Source organism: Bombus affinis, chromosome 12 (genome assembly GCF_024516045.1).
Source record: "Bombus affinis isolate iyBomAffi1 chromosome 12, iyBomAffi1.2, whole genome shotgun sequence".
Classification (NCBI taxonomy): domain Eukaryota; kingdom Metazoa; phylum Arthropoda; class Insecta; order Hymenoptera; family Apidae; genus Bombus; species Bombus affinis.
Window position 1 is genome coordinate 2,173,678 of NC_066355.1, and position 19,600 is coordinate 2,193,277.

The window sequence follows — 19,600 nt, forward strand, 5'->3', positions numbered from 1 at the left end:
TAATATTATATTATATTTTTGCAATTAGTACGGTAGATTGATAAGACTTCACTTGAAATGCAATTGGAAACAATAAAAACAACGTTAAATTACAAAACTTGTTTTGCAAATGAAGTATTTACTTCGTGCTCGCTTGCGTTAACGTCGATCGATCAAAACTGAGCAAAAATACATGGCAGCGTATTAAAAATCTTGTTTGCGTGGTTCTGAGTCAGCGTAAAAGCCGCGTGTCGGCTGATCGTCCGCGTTGTCCCGTATTAGCGCAATCTTTGACGAGGTCCGCGTCGACTCACCGATATATCTGCGTGCCTTATCTCGATTCCTCGACAGGCTCGCGTGTTACGCACGTTTACGACGAAGATCGAGAGCTAGGAGAAATAAAACGAGCTTTCTTATCGTTGTACCGTGTCCGCAACGCCGGCTTTATTAGCGCGACGATAACCCGCGGGGCTTGTTGTCATTTAATGGCTTAACGAGCCTGGATTTGCACCGATATACTCGAATGACTGTACGTTTCTTTGCAAGTACACTAAACGCTTCGAACGAACAAATTCCATTTTCCTCTACAGAATTTTAGATTATCGTGATAACCGTGAAATATTATAACGAATCGATGGTGAAATTACCCGTAGAATTATTGTTAAAGTTTGGAGATTAGGTTTGAGTTTAGGTTTTGAATTGTTTAGAGAGAAATTTTTTTTAGCTTAGAATTAACAAATTTAGTTTGGCACTTTGGATAATTTTCGATGCGACGATTATTACGAAATATCATCCAATTTCTAAAAAATTCCCGCAGTTATATTTGAGATTTCTTTCTTCCATTCCTTGTTACGCGATATTTGATACTCCCACGAGAGAAATATTTATTATTTGATTTTTGATGTAATTGCATTTAAAATATGTTATTATTTATGTAAAAATGAGAAAAATTCCCTTGATCTTCCATAATATTCCATAATCTTCCAGTAAGGGATATCGATGGCTTACAGCACAAACATTGTATGCCCACATTTTGAGAAAATTAACTTTTTATATAGAACACGTAATTTCTAACTGTTACTTTAGGTCGTGTTTACAAATCAAATTTATATCTACTTGATAAATGTCATCAAAAACATATTTTTGTTTACCATATTTAGTGTATATCGAAATATCTTCAAGAACCATCAATGACGTTTGTAATTTTATGTTGATAGAAAGGGTCAATGCACAATTCGCAATCACTTTTATAATAGCATCGATAAAGATAAATACAGTGCAAAAAGTATTTATTTAATTGTTAAGTACTATTGACTAACCTTTACAACTGTTTATCTCGAAAACGCTAAAAGTGGACATAAAATATTTGTGCACATAAATATTAAAAAGAAATATGGAAAAGATCATCTAATCGTGATCATTTGAATGGAAAGTTGACTTCACATAAATCGTATGTATAAAATCAAGGAACTCGAACATCCTGTATTCCAAGTTACGAGACAGAAATTCATTGCGACACGCAATAAACAGGTGTTTGCTCGAATCTGAAACGCGCATGCGAGTCGTCTTGAAAAGTAATTTGCGACACGTTTGGCCACGTGCCCGTGAACGTGAATAACGTGATCGTTCGATACACAGAGAATGTTTGGCTGCGAGATTCTATTCATGGAAATTTATAATTTATAATGCATGGTTAGACTCCCCTCTTTCTCTCCCTGCTCCCGTCTTTCTTCTAGTCGGAGCCCGATAAAACACGAATCTCTGTGGAAAGAAATCAGCCGCCGTTCGTCTTTGTGGTCGACAGAAATCCGCCGAGCGTCTCGTGATCCGCGTCCAAGTTCCACGGTCTGAACCACGACCTCTTGCGACAGGCTTCACAGGGGAGATCGAGGCAATTAAATCGATAACGATTAACGACTAACGACTGTAGCTGTTCTCGTTCCGTCTGCGTTTCTGCGTTATCGATACTGCTCGTTTTCGATGGCACATGACACCCTCCGCGGACTTTGAACACCACGGAGAGTCTTCATTAATCGCGTTTTTCTTCCATGCCGCTTCCCCTCGATTTCTTGGAGAACTTTGCCGCGTCGGTAGTGGCAATGATTGCGTGAGTAATGCTCGGGGAAATTCTCTGCTAGTCTCAACAGACTTTGACAAAGATACTTGGTGTTGAATAAATTACGGTCTTTTGGATCTATTGAAAAATGCCGGGGAATATTGGTAAATTTCCAGAGTAAAATAGATAATGATTCTTAGAATGGTTTGTAAATTGATTGGTACTGATGTTGAAAATGTTTGGGTATTGGTTTAAGTTGACCCGTCCATTTTAGAATGAATTATAACTATGCTTTTTTGGGTATGTTAGTAGATATTGAGGATTGGTGGTAAATTTCCATATTAGAATAGGAAATGATTCTCGAATTCGCCAATTGATTATTTGATAAAGTGGATGAAGGAAATAATTCATTTATTGGCTATGTGTGGATCTTGAAATAGGTTTATTATTAGATAACATAGTTGTGATTGTTATTGATTTTGGTGGTAAATGTAAAATGTATCGGATCGTAATCGACGATTCAATGTGAATTTTCTATACGATATTTATCGAAATATTACAAATAAGTTCGGTCGATATACCGGACAAATCTTTCCGATAAAATATTAATGTTGATATTCACATCTATATCGTCTTGAATGAAAAGAAACTCTTTCAAAATTCATTACGTCCCGCGTTAGTTACGTAATGATCGTACGTTACTTAACGTAAATAGTAATCTCAAGAAACAAATTATGCAAAAGATACTGTCATTTAACGGTAAAATCATCAAGCTCACAATACGCAATAATTACGTATCACTACAAAAACAACATCGATATTTCTTATTTGAATGAATAAGATAATCCACAGTGCGCATTACCATTTTTAATCTTCGCTCGTATTCTTGTTTAGCCACTTATATCTAACTACTTTTATTTTCATTTTTCGCTCTGCGCAAAATTCTTATCTCCACTCTATGACATAATGCGAATCCTTCGTTTATTCAAAAATAAATAGAGAGTACAGATTAGTTTAGGTACGCTAATTTTAACTAAATACAAAATATTTTCCCCTTTACCAAAAATATTTAGTATCTACTTTGCTTTTTATCGATTATTTTCCACATAGAAAAGGTAAAAACTGTTCTTAATGGATATGCAAAGTCGCAAATGAATTTCAAGAATCGCATTTGCTTAATTTAAATATATTGTTAGCTGTATTTAAATAATACATACATGTATTATTTAAAATTAAAAAAAGAGGAATTTTAAATAATACATGTATGTATTATTATTTATTATTGTATGTATTATTACATACAATACTAAATATTACATTATTACATACATTACATGTATGTATTATTATTATTTTAAATAATACATGTATGTATTATTTAAAATTCCTCTTTTAAAATTCCTCTTTTTAAATATTTATAGATTGTTAATTCTTTGTTACTAACATTTTAAAACAGTGAACGAATAGAACTCAGAGTTCAAAAACATGGTCAGGGACGTTCGTATGTAAGATCTGTAACGCGGTTCGAACGTAAAACGATATTCGAAGAAACGTCGTAAATTTTCTGATATCGGTTTGAAACTTGTGACTCGGTCAAAATATTTGCGAAAATTTGTGAGTCGAAGTAGACATCTGGTTTGCTCGTTGCGATAACAGGGAGTCAATGATCCCGATTGGTCGGCGAGCCAGACAGTTCGAACTGGTTATCGTTTCTGGAGCACCGTTATCGTCGGTCGCCAGTTCTTTGACGGATGTCAAGCGCCTCGTTACCTGCCATTTCGTTTCTTCGTTGCTCACGGACGTAAATGAGCATCGTCTAGACAAGAGTCCGCATAAAAACCGCGGGTAATTGCCTGGAAAATAATTTCTAGAATACGAGCGAGCGCGACACAGAAATTTCCATTGATTCCGCGCTGCAGAAAAAAAGCTCTATCGATTATTATTAACTCGGAACACGGACGAGTCAAGCAATTCGTTACTTCTTACGTTGGAGAAAGGAACTTGATCCACCCTGTTTTTCCGTTTAAGGGATTACAAATTCTTTAGTTTAACTTTTTATTTTAAATTCTCTATTTTAAGTTTTGCTTTGTATCTATTATCTATGAAATTTTGTAATCTTGCTACGTTAATTGAAAATCTATCAATACAAGCTTGATGTTATAACAAAGAAATGAACCAGAGTAGAGCTTAGAAAATCGATTATCTTCTGCTAAATATTTTTTTTTTTTTTTTCGAAGAATTCCAACAAAATTACATTCGATAAAAGTGTAACGTATATTGAAACTTGCGCTGAAACTTTTCTATGTGCGAAATGCAATACGTAATTCGCATGATATAACAAAGAGGTTATTTATCGATTTTACAAATGATTATACATGACTAGGACATAAGAGACGTCGAAATTGTTACATCAGATTGTTTTATCATGAAATCGCACGCAATCTTTGAAGAACTTAAATGTTACGTCTACAAAGCATTTAACTACAATATAACGTAGCAGTACTGAGACTAATTATTGTTATCCAACGATGATCATTTTCAAGGAATGCATTAACATATTGAAATGCATGAACATATTCAAATAGAGTAATCATTAGAGTTTTCTTAAAATTCTTCCGCTGTTTTAAATTATCATATTATAGACATGCAGGCTCATTACTACTTATATTCAACTCGTCTTCCCTCAAAGAAATCACAATTTTTATCAATACGATTCTATTGCTTGATCATCTAATCAAGAAGCCTTAATAATATCGTCAGTAATTATAGCCTGTTGGTCATCTTTCTCGAAACAATCGATACTGTGCAGTTCCAATAAGCTATTATGAGTCATGAGTGATTTTAAAACTTTCGTTGTATAATTACTTACTTGAAATATTAAGATACGAACATTTTTCTGTCATCCGCGTGAAAATTGGGAGGAAGAACTAAAATAAAAATTATTACAAATATGAAATTCAGATGCGATAGATGGCTTTCTAGACTGCTTATTTTTTATCCTAAATAAAAATAATAAGATACGATATCTTATTATTTAAGGATGAAAAGATCTACGATTCCTGATAAGTTGTAACAAAGAATTACCGGGAATATAATGAACATAAAAAAACCAAGTTATTAAAATTCATTAGTCAATCGTAAGGATATTCAAACTTCTCCGGGAAGTTCTGAGCTCAGACCATCCAGAACCATTATTTGCGCATCATTTACGCATTATCTACACATCGATCGATGACGAATACGAAAACGAGTCAACGAAAACCAGTATACTAATTTACTTGCTATTCACAGCGTGTCTCGAACCGGCTTGTTACTCGTATTTTCGTTGGTCGAGTTAATACACGGCTCATTATTGACGGCATTCTTCGTCGCTTCGTAAAACGTAGCAATTGAAAGACGGCCTTGGCGTATGGAGACCGATCAGTCGGCGTGACGTGCCAGTCACGAGGCCAGTTACTCGCGTAAGCGTCGAAGGCACGTACATAGTTTTGTGTGGTAGGTTATGGTTTCCTGTTTCGCCTGACCGCATTGCCAATAAAGATCCCGGAATTCGCCGATTCCATGCGATTTCGTGCACAAATACGCGTGACTCGGAAATTTTGTTGTGACGCCAGCTATGAGACCGCCGCCGACGACGACGACGACGATGAAGGAACACAACGATGCTTCATCGTAATACCATCGTAAATTTTCCTTCTCATGGGTGCTCGCGTGACTCTTGCTCTTATTATACCGCATAATATCCGGTGCGAGTCGCGAGACCGGCTACTCCCACGCAACTGCTTCCGCGACTCGCGTTTCCTGCCAGTTTCTTGGTTTTCCCATTCGTTAATCATCCTTGACTACCGTCTAACCTTGTTTAAATTTAAATATACTATCGTAAACTATGTCGATTTTTTCCAACATCAAATTTTGAATACCATTAAATGTTAAAATGAATTCTTTTCTATTTGTGGCGACAATTAAAGTTTTAGTTGGAAAGAACGTACGTATGTTGGTTGATTATCGAAATAATTTCCATTATTGTTGATGACTAGTCTGCACAATTTTTGTCTAGGTTTCATTTCTTTTTAAATCGTATTGTTAGATAGACCGCAGCTTATGCAAATTCATATTTTTATTAATATAGAATCACATAATATGAAAAACTGTATAAATTGTTGTAAGTATAATTCGTTCTATAAAACTTGATAAATAAAACAATTTTCTAGCGGGATCCTTCTTTTCTATTATATTTCTAGAAATATGAATTTGCATATCCGCAGTCTATTTATTAATGCATTTAAAGGAATGGAACCTAATTGGAAATTTGTTTCGTCTGCCAAATATTATAGACACTACTACATTCTAGATATATTATACATTTTTATTAATTATTTGCATTTTGCACATTTTTCACTTTCAAATTTCTCGTGAATGCATAAAAATCCGCTATGTATCGATGACCTTTTATCATTTATCTAACAGCTTGCGAATATCATTGCGACAGAAACTCGATGTCTCTGAATCAATGAAATTTGTAGAAATTAAAGAGGACAAACAATTTATATAATTGAAATTCAATTATTTTCCTCGTTATCTATTATTTTTCGTTCACATAATACAAACTGACGTTTAGATAATGGGTGAATTCAAAGTTCAATTCTACGGGCGATAACTGAAAGTTAAAATAAATGCATTTTTACGGTATTACAAACTTTTATAACGATACTACAAAATCATACGCATCCTGGTTATGCGAATTCAGTCGGACAGAATTCATTTCTATACTTACCATGTATTTATGATTCATTAGACATTTGGTTGTCTGAAAGTATGACAACAACGACAATGTTAGTTCGTCGATGACGGTAGACTACCATCTATACCTTGTTTACTCTTGAATATATGTTTTACTCTAAAAAGTTTGATTTGCCCCAACATTAATTTTTGAAAACTAGGTACTACGTATGATTCGTTACGCGTTTGATTATCTAAATGTTTGACATAAAAGACAGATAACTTTAGGCTGATGAAGCGTATCGATAAATTGTTTAAAGCCTCGTCTACACTTGTCCGCAGACACGTGTCATAAACAATTCGCATCTGCCTCTCGTAAAGAATCCGCAGACAACGGGAGACAAAATTCAAGTCCAGAGACAGTCCGCCGACGAAAACCTAGTATACACTGACAATTATCCGCAGACGTGTGTCCATTGTAATGGAAAACATGAGACAACGTTCACGGATAAATGTTGTTGCAAACAGGCAATACGCAGTTCAGTTCAATTATCTTTTCGCTGGTAGACTATTTTGTTTCGATATTTTTTCTTTTGCCACGATCGTCGCGCGTCTTTCTATTTTCGGATCAATTTTTTCTAATAAAATGTTGGTCACTTTTCGACATCTTTGCAAAATTCTTAAGTTCAGAGCTGTCTTCTGCACTTATTTCTGCAAAAAGATCGTTTCCATGCGAATGATTAAAAGATCGAAGTCAGTAGAAAATTGTTTTACCTACAAAGTATCATATAAGGGTTTTGTATATTTTATGTTTTTTATTTATTATATACACTACATAAAGTATATGTATTTTATTATATATTTTTCACATCGCATTCTGTGCAATTTCATATTTTCAAATTTTCTTTAAATGCATAAATATCCACAGTCTATTTATAACTTTCGATTAAAAATCTACGTATTCGCAACAGTTTCATGATTTTTTGTTTCTTCTTCCGCAAATTAAAAAATATACAATACGCCCGATAAACCATAATAGCATAATTAGATGTGGCAATTAGGGATCTGCGAATTCCCGCGGATACCCGGGTACTCGAGCGTGAGCGTGAAAAAAGTGCGACATACATTATCCGTCGATGATCGCCAGATCAGATTGTCTGTAGATGAGTATGAACGGCTAGCTTAACGCTGCACGTATTTTTATATCGTCTGACTTTTATTCAACGTTATTGTGGCTAATATCTTATTTACTTTACCTTTTATCTGGAATCTTTGCCTGGATAGTCGATAACTCGCGTGTTATTAACATTTATCAGATCGATTTGTATGTCAGAGTGATTGGATAATCGATGTACTGTGATTCATTTGAGAAAATTGTGATGGTTTCGTGAAAACTTCGATAACATTGTTAGTTTCGATCGATTCGAAGTAGGAAATCGTTCAATTATGTTGCTGAAATTTGAAGCTTAAGATTTTTCTATTGAACTAAAGGAATTATTTGTGTAAAGAAGGAGAGAATGACTATTTTCACAATTTTTTAAGAATTTCTAGAAACGTTCAAGAACGCTCAAGAGAGTATTGCATCAGAAATTCCTTACAAAGATTGTTATCAAACGTTTTCTTTAGCACTAGCAAATATTTCTCCGTTTTAATCATACCTATGTTGTTCACCTCGTTATTATATTTAACGCAGTTTGCGTTACACGAAAGTGCTGAGAGATATGTAACTCGAAACTCTGTTGGAACTCTGCATCTAATCCTCTTCAGCATAGCGAGCTAAAAAGACGTTGAATAAAAGATACATCTCGTATTTAACTTTAAATATCTGATAAAAGTTGAAGTGAAAAAAAGATGCTTCTTTTAAGAAACATACCTTTTTAAACGATTCATTTTTGATCTACATTATTAACTGACAATTTCTTCCCTAGAATTTTTATATAATTTTATGGATCTTTCCAATGAACTTTGTTAAAATGTATCTTTCGTTGATTTCTCGATTTAAGAATCACGATCGATGCTACGAAATAAAGTAGCTCACGAAAGTATTCGATCACCCTTAGAAACAGTTTATCTTAAATTTAAATTAAAAAAACGGTCAAATTTGAAACGGATTCGGCAATGTATATATGTAAAAGCTTCAAAGTATTTATTAGAAGCGTATTTGCTAGTCCTCGATATATAATGTTCAATAGAAACCATCGTAGCCGAACCATTAAAAAATGTACACTAACTACATAGCGAATATTGACTACTCCATTTCGTATCACCTTTACATTGCTCTTTGACAAACTCTCTACTATTGCTAATTACTTTCATCAGCCTTTTAGTGCATTTGTGTAACATTAGAACTATCAAACTCGTCAAAATGACTGACCTCAGACTCTTTCTTTTTTTACGATTACTGTAAACATACGGGTATTTTTACCAAGATTGATACCACTTTTTATTCGGATAGAGAGATTGTTTTAATTAATTTCATTTGAATCATAATGATTTATACGTTACATAGAACATTCAAGCGTATTTAACAGGCTGGTAGTTCCAGTGTTAAACAGAAAGAGAAACGATTGATTTTCATGTACATTGATGAATTTAGAGGAAAACCATGATTTTCGACGCGTAGGATCTCGTTCGTTACTGAAAGTACTTCCCGTTTGCATTATTTATACTTTAATGTTATTCGTGGCGGTTGACTGTTCGCCGGAAGTATCGTAACGACACGTCTCTCATTCGTATACTCGTATATGGTTTCATGAGAACTGTGACGCCGCGGAAAAGGGTCATGTGAACGTGTCACGGGCATGCAGCGTGTACTAGCGTCGCGAATCCGAGCTCGTGGGACGTTGACCGAAACGAACGAATCGTTCTGGCTCGAGAATTGAATTCGACGCTTTACACGGGACTTGCGGTAAGCGGATCGCCGATCGAACGTTCCTTGTATCCCTACGAACGTGCAAGTAATGCATATTTTCAGATCGAATTGATGGAAGTTTACCAATTTCTCGTTTCAAAACAGTTCGTATGACAAACGCAGGGAAGAATGAAACGATTGTCGTAATGCAAGCGGATGGTAATTCGATGATTAGATACAGGGAAAGGAATTCGCCGATGAAATAATCGTTTATAAAAGTTCGATGTCATTACTGACATTCCACTTGCGAAAGACCTCGGAAGAGGAAAGCTTTGTTCGATGTTTATTCCGCGTTGTCTGAATTATTATCGACTGGGATTTCTCTCACTCGTAATCATTTCTTGCTTAACATGGTAGGACAAAATACTTTGAAATTTTAGTACCATTACGGGCATCGAGCGAAGTTTCGTTTCGAGAAGTAGAATAAGCTACCAATAGCCAGACAGAGAGACCAGTAATATTGATTTGATGCTGTTAGTCTTTCGTAAGACGCCGAATAGACCTGTACTAAATATATGTTAATCGCTGTTAATCGTCTATTTGTTTAAATGAATACAATATGTCGTATTTCGGCCATGGGCAACAGTATTTTGCCAATAAGACTTCACTATATTACTTTACCAATATCAGTACGGTAAAACCTAGATTATCCGAGCAACTCTTATTTCGAACGTTCAATTATCCGAACAATATCGGCTATATAAACTTCTTTCACCATATTTTCTGTACATTCATCAATCAGATTCTCAATTCATTGTTAAAAATGTGTGTGAGGAAGAAAGATTGATAAAATTAAAGGAAGATTTAACAGTAGCGAAAATAGGATAATAGGATGAATAGGATAATATTTCTGTAAACGGTATTCAGCATAGTATAATGTATTCAGAAGCGTTTATAGCTACAGAAACATGCTTGTTGGTACGCAGGAACAGATGGTATGAAGCACAAACAGAAAACAGTTCTGCAGAACTAGTCATTTAAAAAAAAAGCTTTTAATTTATTGGTTTAGAAAAATTGAGAGGACAGATTGGAAAATCAGGAAGAAAATGATTGAGACATGTACAACAGGTAATAATGTGCAATAAATTATCGCTTTTCATATGAAAAGGAGTCAATATTGATCGTTCGGTTATTAAAAAAATTCGATGTCACCCTATTCTTGTTCAATTAATTAGTAGGATGTCAATTTTTATGCAAATCCACATTTTTGAGTATATAGATACTTAATTGAAAACATCGATAAAAAATTGTTTTACTTTAAGTAATACTCATGTACTATAGGGAGCACTATACCTATTTTGAATATTTTATATACCTTTCCATATCATGTGTATTTTGTGTAGTTTCGTATCCTTTCATATTCTCTATAAATGCATAAAAATCCTCAGTCTTATAATTAATTTTGATAATCGAGATCCTGCTGTATTTTAGGCGAGCCAATAAGCAAGTCATGAAATATTTACAGCGAATATCTTAAAATCCTTTAAGCTTCGATTTCGAGGGCATAATCTGCTAACGAACACACAAACGCTTGGTTCTCCCAGTGCGAGTCACCGAAAGAACTCGGCTGTATTTCACAGCTCGTTAGCGCAATAAATTCTGCATTCCGGCAGGGACGAGAGACAAAGTGGCGCGAACGGCGTCGCTTACCCTCGAAACGCCTGGAAAAACAAGGCGAACCAGCCGATTTATACAGCGGCGTATGCAACCGAACCGACCGTGCCTATTATCCAAGAGAAACAACATTCTATCGAACGATGTTCGTTTTGCAATTCGCCGAGAGACTTCAGTTCACTACACAGCATCCATAACAATGCTCGGAAGAATATATTAGTACCTTTGAAACGGCGATTTATATTTCACGTGAGACTCGACGGCGAGACTTTTTCTACTTATTCGCCTATTAGCGACAAGGGTTGGCATCGCCAGACGAGTACTATCGTCTTAGTAGCAAAAGAACCGCTCATAAATATGTTCTTCCATCTCTGAGACACCCTCTCTGGTTTCGAGGCTCGTATACGTTAATTAGACGCCTCTATTTTGATTTAAAGACACTGTTAACGAAGTTCCAGGAATGCACGCGGACTAATGCACTAGCGGTGAGACTGCATAAGGAGGCTTGCTCCACCATGGGAGAAGTTGACGCACGCCAATCCCCACCATAGTTCACGTGGACGTACGCTGCGACCCGTGCCTTCTTATGCCACGTTCACAGCGTAGATTTAACTCTTTTTTTATGTCCCTCAATCATATGGTTGCGTGGCAGTTAGTGGTCTTCTTCTATGTTATTATTCGTTTATAATAATAACAATCTAATTTACAACGTGTAATGGAACTTGATTTATCCGTATTTTGTGAAAGGGTAAACAGTTTATATAATTGATGTTCATATAATAAAAGTTCACTCATTTTTCTACCATATGTGATTTTTCGCTCATGTATGTATGTATGTAGTTGGAATTCACGTTCGGATACATGAATTTAACCAGTAATTTATTTAATAGTGCACTGCTTAGGACGATAAAATTTTGTTCAAATAAGGAAGTTCGTATAAACAGAGTGTGGCGTCACTCGACCACGGAAATTTCCAACGGCTTCGCGGCACAAAGCGCTATATCTTTAAAGCCTAATGTAGCATCGATATCCCTACGATTCTTTCGCCGAATATTCGGAAGAATGCATACGCGGCAACCGTTAACAAACGCGGACTTTTAACAAACGCGCGCGTAGTGGGGATATCGAGGGGCACAAAGGAAAGAATCGGTGTGGTTTTGAACAAAAAGATTCATTCTGCCCCGAGCTGTGAAGTGCGAAGGATTAAGCGAAGCAAAAATAAATTAGAGAAACGAGTGGTCGACTCTTGATAGTCAGTGTTAAGCGTTATTTGTCATTAATCGTTGTTAATCGTTAATCGTAGTTAATCGTTATTTGTTGTTAATTGTCAAAAGTTTAATAAACGTTATTGTTGAAAATCGGGAGTATTTCTTGTGTGCGCAATCACAATACATACACCTCAAGAGTTTTACTGTAACTACTTTATTGTTTATCCCTTAATTCGCTTAATACATCAGAATATTAATTAGAGAATCGATATATATATTATCAACGTACATGTAACGGCGACTCCTGTATAGAAGAGATGCACGTGTCAAGGTCGACGCATTGTGCGGTTTCGATCCATTTCCAGGAGTATCGTATTGCTCATTAGCAATTAAACTCGATAGCGGTTTGGAGCAGTGATCCTCTTAAGGACTACCGCGGTTTTAATCGTAAGAGTCACGGATGTTATAGTTTTGAGATACCGACAGTCGTCAAAACGGCCGAAATTCTCTGTTGTCCGTTGCCGAGAATCGCGTGCACGTGGCCATCTCAAGTTTAAATGGCACTTTTTAGTCATACGAAGTTATATGTACCTTGAATAACATCATTCCGTCTGAATTAAAGAATAGGGGGCTACGTACTTATTCAATAATTATTCTGACATAAAAGAAGTTAAAATTCTCCCAATGTTCTTATATAACGTTGTTCAATATCCAGGGTATCCACCGGATGCTCATTTCCAAAATTCGTATAATAAACGCATTTTATCATGGGTAAATCTTAATCTTAGGAATCTACACGCGTTAATTGTTGCCTGGAAGAAAGCTTGAAACCGGTTTTCAAAATATCTAAACGATCGTTAATTTTAATCCCATTGGTTAGATATTTCACAAACACACGCAGAGCGTTGTACATTTGTTTGAATCTCGATGGTTTTCATAGGACCTCTGGGTAAGGGGATTCTCGCCTGAACGATAAAGATTCGTCACCGGAATCTTTCTAATGGATAAAGTCAATGTGGTCTACAATCTGTAGTCATTATATATGTAGTACTGTAAATACTTTTATTTATTCAATAACAGATTATAGAAATATGAATTGTTTGATTGAATATAGAAATGAATATATGATGATGAATGATTATAGAACATATAATATATATATATATAATAATATATATATATATAATAATAATATATATAATAATATATAATAATAATATATAACATATGAATGATTATAGAAATAGAGATATCATATTTCTACAAGTAGGCAAGTCGAGAACCCGTGGTATTGAGAACGACTGTACAAACTTTGACTTAACAATTTTCTTTGTTTAAGGATATAGGAAAGGTATTTCGCTTCTAAAAGGTTCAAGTCGCGACGATCCGGGCGGTTTTTTAAAAAATTATCGCTGGGAAGGGAAACGTTTTCATAACATGTATTCAGGTGGGCATCCAGGTGCTCGAGTATCGATGCAAGGACTGAACAGTCAAATAAAAGAATTTTCTCTTTCCAACTAAACTTCTGTTATGTATGTTATGAGTTAGCCAAAGAACGCTCCATTTCTCAGCGACATCCTCTGAGCGTGGAACAAGAGTCGCTGATGGAAGCTCGTTTTTAACTTTCACACCTTGCTGTCATGCGCTGGAAACGCGATTCAGGGTACGGGAACAAAAGTCTTTGCCAGACACGCGGTCGCGTGAATTAAACGCGACCCGTGTCGTTTTACTGCAACGTTAGACGCCGCTTATGCGATATAAGAGTCGATGCACCTTCCACGTTTTTCTGCATGCCCGGGAGGATAGCCTTATTTTGCGCTGATATAACGGCGATTAAAGCGTTTGCCTCCGCGTTTCTTTTGCTGGCTACCAATTAACCACGGCTATGGGTATGCGAAGAAAACATCGGGAAGATCGCACGATCTCCCACGGTCGAAACAAGAAGGCAACATTGTCGTGAAACCGGAAGACTACAGGGTCCTGGGTAATCGAGGAATCTCCGTGAACGATAAATTTACACCGCTTTGCTTAAACGATGGTCGATGCTCCGATTCGATGTACGATAAATCTGTGGCTTCTGAAGAATTTTTAGTGATCGACTATATCCTTTGTTTCTACGTACCTTGCGAGATGATTTTGTCATAAATTTTGATTGGGTATTTGGAAACATGATCCATATATAGTGACGGGAATAAGAGGAAATTTCTAAAATAAGAAGCACCTGCACAAGAATAATATAATTTTATAAAATGGGTTTAAACACGGGACGACACGGATCAGGAGACAAGACGTATCGGATCACTCGAATAATAGGAGTTGCCTCGCTGTTTATTCGTTCGTATAATAGGAGCTAGTTTTCATATAGTTAGGTTTTGCTCATTCGTTCCAATCATTAGTTTCATTCATTCGTTTGGGTATAAGCGGAAACAGTAATAAATAATTGGTGAATACTAAAAGCGAAACTTTAATTCGTATAAGCGATATATCGCGTGATCGGGAGTCGAATAATAGAAGTTCAGAAACATATGCGGTAAACCGGATACTATGATGACATTAATTCTGATAAACCAATTTTGGATAGAGACAGTTCTAATGTATTGTTTTATGGATGGAAGAGAATTCGTTGCTTTTTTTTATAAATAGAACAAGCGTAATATGGAACAATAAGAATACAGCAGAAAAATAAATGATAATATTAGTTTCGGGAGCTCTGACAGAATGAAAAGAATGAAATTTTTCATTCGTATAAAAGACAAAAGAAATTCGTGCAAACAGCAAGCATTCGACTCTAGTCTCAGCTGAATGAACCAAATATGACACATTTTTTAGTATGCCGTAAAATTTTAGTAATCAGTTTATGCATACCATAAGATGAAAAAGATTGAAAATCGCTGTTCTACGCTATAAAAATACGCCTATACTCTATAATCTATAGCAGATTTAAGGCTTACACATTTATCGTATCAAACGCAACTCGAACTTCCGATAACCAATCAAATAGACATCAACCTCCCCTCGCAATCTCCTAAAGCGATGCATTAAACCCGTCTGGTCCCTCATAAAGGGATAACGAAACGGGGCATTATTTTTAGCGGTGAAAGGAGGAGGAAAACGAAAGAGGGAGAAAGGGGGAGAGCGAGAGAGTGCTTCTTTCAGCCCTTGCCCGCGTGACGCGACGGCGCGGAGCGGCGACGGCAGCGGCGGCGTAATCCAGAAATCAGATTAAATGTCGGATATCCTGCACGGGGGACGAACTCCCTTTCCCGTGCAGTTTGTGAACAGCAGGAAGCTCCAGTCATTACCTCGCTTGGCAGGGCCCCTCGCGCGTATCCTCCGCGACACACTCCGATTCACACATTCAAAAAGTCACAGTATGTTGCACACGCACACTTGCCAGTCACTGTGCATCGACCATGCAAACACGTGAAACGAGCAGCTCGTAAATACATACAAACGCATCACAGAGTGCCAGAATAGGCGCGCCTATCCCGTGTTCCCCTGGAATTTCATATATTCCATCGATTGATTTTTGACGCCGCTGGAAGTGCTGTCATCGGATGATTTGCCTTGACGTTAGAACGTGCATTTTGGAATTTATTACGTACAGTACATTATAGTGGTTACTAGCGATTACAATGATTCTATATGTACATAATAACAATACGTAATATGTAACATATAATGTGGTTTTTTATGCATTTATATTTTTGAATTTTGAAATTTGAAATTTGAAATTTGAATACGATTGCACAGAATACAAAAGTATAAAGTATAGTGTTTTCTATAATACTTAGTAAGTAAAAACACTTTTCAACGAGGTTTTACTTTTTTCATTATGTTCTCAAAAATATGAATTTGAATGAAAATCTGCAGTCTATAACATAATATACGCAACACATAATACATAATAACTTAATGATATAGCAGAACAGCAATACGTTATAAGAAAATACATTTGCTCGCACATAACAAAATATAGTTTTCTTTAAATTTCTTTCAATTATCGATATCTCTTTTTTTCTCAAACTATCAATATCTTTCCGTTTTGTTTAAATTATCGATATCTAATGTGATTCCATTAGACGTCACACTATCTATAAACCTTCTAAATTATTTTGTGCAATGAAAAAAAATTTTGTTTTTTCATAGGAAAGTGGCATAATATCATGATCGAGTGACGCTTAAATACAGTTCCACCTGAAGCAATCATCCACCTCAATAGTTAAGTACATTCCATTAATCCATGAAATCGACGATGTTTCTCTAATAGAGACACTGAAAAACGACGATTTCCTTGACCGGCGACTGCGTTTACCACCACTTAACGTCACGAATTTCCGCCGTTTTCCGCCCGAATCATCACTCAAACGAATCGTTGGTGCCAAGCTGTACGTTAACCAACGACGATTAGTCTCTTTCCCTAATTCGAAGCTCTTTATTTAGCTCGCCACCCAAGCAACAGGAAGAAAAGAACGTCGCGTTAATATACCGGATGGCGAGCAATTAACTGGCCGTTTTGAAAATAGCGTCACGTCGTGCATTATTTTTCATTGAACGCGAGGAGCACGTATACAGTCGGTTAGAAAAGTATCCAGCCGCGCCAGTATTCTGTTTTCAGTTCTAAACTGAATTATCGACGACTAAAATGTTACATTTGTATGAAATGAATTAAAATAACAGGTAGTTATATATTATATATAGTCATATTGTATAGTCATTTTTAGCTATAAAAATTTATAAAATTCCTGTAAGATTTCTATAAAATTTCTGTAAAAAATAGCGAATTAATCTAATGGTCTCGATTATTGAAACATAATCATTCACTGTGCAATCTGTTTTATTTTGAGCTAGTACCGTGCAGTAGAACGATAAACATTTGTTGCAACTTTTTTCATAGTTCCAGATAGAATGTATCGTAACTAGATACTTTTATGACTGACTGTATATGGGGTCATAACATAGATGTGGACGTGTTCGTGAGACGGTGATAATGAAGTTAGCAGTACATCACGCAACGGAGGCTTAATCACTAACATTTCTCTAATATCGCAGTTTTGCTAAACGAGCTAACGTCTCACGTGCCTGGTATCAGTTACGAAACGTTGTTATTATTTCACTGACGATGGGTGGAACGTGCAAGTGACAATTATGCAACGGGGATTTCACAGCGATGTTCTTTGTAAAGTGAACTCATCGACATTATGCAATTGGAAGGTACATAGATGTATTTTTCGTTGAAAAGAAAAATTAAATCGTGGTTGTTCTCTGGTATTTTGATAGTTCTTCGTAGGTTTTGAAGAATTGTAGGTTGAGTCTCTGGAATCGAATAAAGTTTTATTTGTAAACAGGTACTTTGCTGGTTAAAATATTGTTAGTGTAGTTAGTAGTAATTCGTGTTAAAACGGAATGCATAGTGCTATCGAAATTTTAGAATACTATTAGTCAGAACTAGAGTTGCTAATTTTCCAAATAAAACATATAGAAGTAAAAATTTCTGTTAGAAATTTGTATAGGTCTGTTCTTATTATAATTTAATTTTTTTTTTTTTAGCAAACAGTTAAAAAATTTGGAAGATTTTAAAATATCGAGTTATTTCGCAAATTTTACTCAAATCCTATTCTTAAGATTTACCAGTCCATTTGTTGTAACAACTTTTCGCACAATTTCTCCATAATTTATATAAATCATCGACTTCGTCACATACCCCGCAAATTAACGTCGTTCTTGATTAATCCCGTACCTAATTAAGACCGACTCCGCTTAATTTTCGATTTCCTTTAGAACGAGAAAATTAATGCACTGTCGGTTGACAGCATCTCCGCTGCAAAAGTACGTATTTTCTCGATATAAGAGAAAAAAAGGTCGCGCATAAAGATGCAGGCTTATTACGGGTTCTTCAAAGGAGAGATACACCAGATTGGAGATCAAAGAAATCGATACGCGTTTACGATCGGTACGTAGCATCGATGCAGGACGGTACATACGAACGAATGCAGAACAATTCGCTGCTCGTTTGGTCGGGCAATTTGGCCAGTTTTTGGCCGTTCCCAATAATCATGGACCATGGCTGGTATCGCAAATAAATCGGCGCTGTCATGAATAAACAGGTGCGTTTTATTGCTCGTAATTCCTGGCTATGAAATCGCTGCGCCGAGCACGAGAACACGCGTGTAGAGACGAGGAGAGAGAAAAAGAAAGTACGAAAACAGAATGAAAGAATGAAAGAAAAGGGGAAGGGGGAGAGGGAAAAAAGAAAAAGAGGGAAGAATACGGAGAGAGGAATCGATTACTGTCTGCCGCCTCGTATTAATTATCGAAGTTACCGGTGCCACCCTTCGTGGCTTCATCCGGTTCGAGTTACGCCACGCGCTCTCATTAACAATAGCTTTACGGACCCTCGTTTCCACTTGATGCCTGCAGCAACAACGACTCTTTCGTCTCATCGTCGCCAGGTTAAAAAGAAATTCCAACGTCTCTTGACTCCTGACGCGTTCAGCAGCGCGTCTACTTTCTGGTCAATTTCATTCAAGAATTCGCACTCTTGTGCTTATACAGTGTTTTACGGTTCTTGCTTTGAAATGGTTTGATATCGTGTCAGGTATCAAATATTTGTTAATATTAAATGTCTTTAAAATTTGTCGCTAAAGTCTTTCGTAGCCTATATCGCGCATTTATCAAAGTAAAAGCTTTTAAAGCTATAAAAAACATGTAACTTCTTAAACGATGGTCTTGCTTTTTTTATTTAAATCTTTTCGCGTTCTATGAAATGTTTGAGTACAAGTTAAGGAGTTTTCATTTTTGAAATACTTAATTCTTGATTTGTTTTTGGACCATGTATAAAGCGTTTATAAGATATATAATACAATATAATCGTTTATAAGCATAGTAAAGATTTCTGTGGGAAGAGACGATTAACGAGTCCATGAATAAATTTAAGTGGTTTTATATTTGCAAAATCTTAAAAATTTATTTATATTTCATATATGTATGATGGCAAAGTTTCGAGTCGTATCTCATATCCTTGTGGCTATAATTTGCGAAACCTGTTCTTTATTTGATGTTCGTAGCAATTATTCTTTTATATTTATATCACAGAAGGAAGCTTTCGAACGA

The 19,600-nt window shown here is 35.9% G+C and overlaps 1 protein-coding gene and 1 long non-coding RNA gene across 5 annotated transcripts in view; both read left to right on the forward strand.

The window, feature by feature from the left end:
- Nucleotides 1–19,600, forward strand: part of LOC126922423 (uncharacterized) — a 242,478-nt gene that overhangs the window by 118,476 nt on the left and 104,402 nt on the right. The window lies entirely within an intron of this gene.
- Nucleotides 401–11,292, forward strand: LOC126922449 (uncharacterized). The gene is made up of 2 exons (XR_007712770.1): nucleotides 401–508; nucleotides 10,675–11,292. It is a non-coding gene; the product is annotated as an uncharacterized LOC126922449 (long non-coding RNA).